The 1,166-nt window shown below is 48.1% G+C and overlaps 1 protein-coding gene across 2 annotated transcripts in view; it reads right to left on the bottom strand.

Moving 5' to 3' along the window:
- Window positions 1-1,166, bottom strand: part of AGPAT3 (1-acylglycerol-3-phosphate O-acyltransferase 3) — a 95,444-nt gene that overhangs the window by 17,129 nt on the left and 77,149 nt on the right. The window lies entirely within an intron of this gene.

Here is a 1,166-nt window from a genome sequence, read left to right as displayed (position 1 = left end):
AAAAAAAAAAAATGGGCAAAGGCTCTAACTAGACATTTCTCCAAAGATTATTTATAGATAGGTAAAAAATACAATAAAAAGTGCTTAATTCCATTAGTTATCAGGGAAATGCAAATGAAGACCCCAGTGAGGCAGCACCTCCACCCACTAGGGTGGCTTTATCAAAAAGGTGGATGGGTGGCACAGTGGCTTATGCCTGTGGTCCCAGTGCTTTGAGAATATTGCCTGAGGTCAGGAGTTCAAGACTAGTTTGAGCAACAGTGAGACCCCACCTCTACCAAAAACAGAAAAATTAGCGAGGGTGGTGGTGCCTGTAGTCCTAGCTCCTCAGGAGGCTGAGTCAGGAGGATCACTTTAGCCCAGGAGTTTAAGGCTTCTATGAGCTGTGATGACGCCATGACTTTCTAGCCAGGAGACAGAGTGAGACAGACAATAACAAGTGTTGGCAAGGACATGGGAAACTAGAGGCCTCACACACTCCTGGTGAGAACGTAGAATGCGGCAGATGCTTTGAAAACAGTCGGGCAGTTTCTCAATATTTGTTTTCCAACCTGAGTTACCAGTGACACAACAATTCCAGCCCTAGGCATATACCCAGCAGAGCTGAAAACACACAGCCACATGAAAGTTTGCACATGGAGCTCACAGCAGCGTCATTCATAACAGCCGAGAAGCAGAAACAGCCCAAACATCCGCTAACCTGTGAATAAACAATACGTGTCTGTAAAGTGGACTGCTATTTGATCATAACAAGGGCTGAGGCCGGCACAGGCCACCACATAGATGGAGCACAAAAGGCCTCATGCCATGTGATCCCGATTACACGGGATGTCCAGAGCAGGCAGAGTCAGAGGGACAGAGGATGAGTGGCTGCTAGGAGCTGGTGAGATGGGGGTAGGGAGGGACGACATAACACAGAGGTATTTTAGGGGGTGAAAATGCTCCAAAATTAGCCTGGTGAAGGTTGCCAACAGAGCTAGGACCATTAACCTGCACACTTTCTTTCTTTTTTTTTTTTTTCTTGAGACAGAGCCTGAAGCTGTCCCCCTGGGTAGAGTACTATGGCATCATAGCTCACAGCAACCTCCAACTCTTGGGCTCAAGCGAGTCTCCTGCCTCAGTCTCCCAAGTAGCTGGGACTACAGGCGCCTGCCACAACGCCCGGC

This window comes from Otolemur garnettii, unplaced genomic scaffold (assembly GCF_000181295.1).
Source record: "Otolemur garnettii isolate 467f Iridium unplaced genomic scaffold, OtoGar3 scaffold00128, whole genome shotgun sequence".
NCBI lineage: Eukaryota > Metazoa > Chordata > Mammalia > Primates > Galagidae > Otolemur > Otolemur garnettii.
The sequence above is the reverse complement of the archived record's forward strand: the minus strand, read 5'-3'. Positions and strand labels throughout refer to the sequence as shown.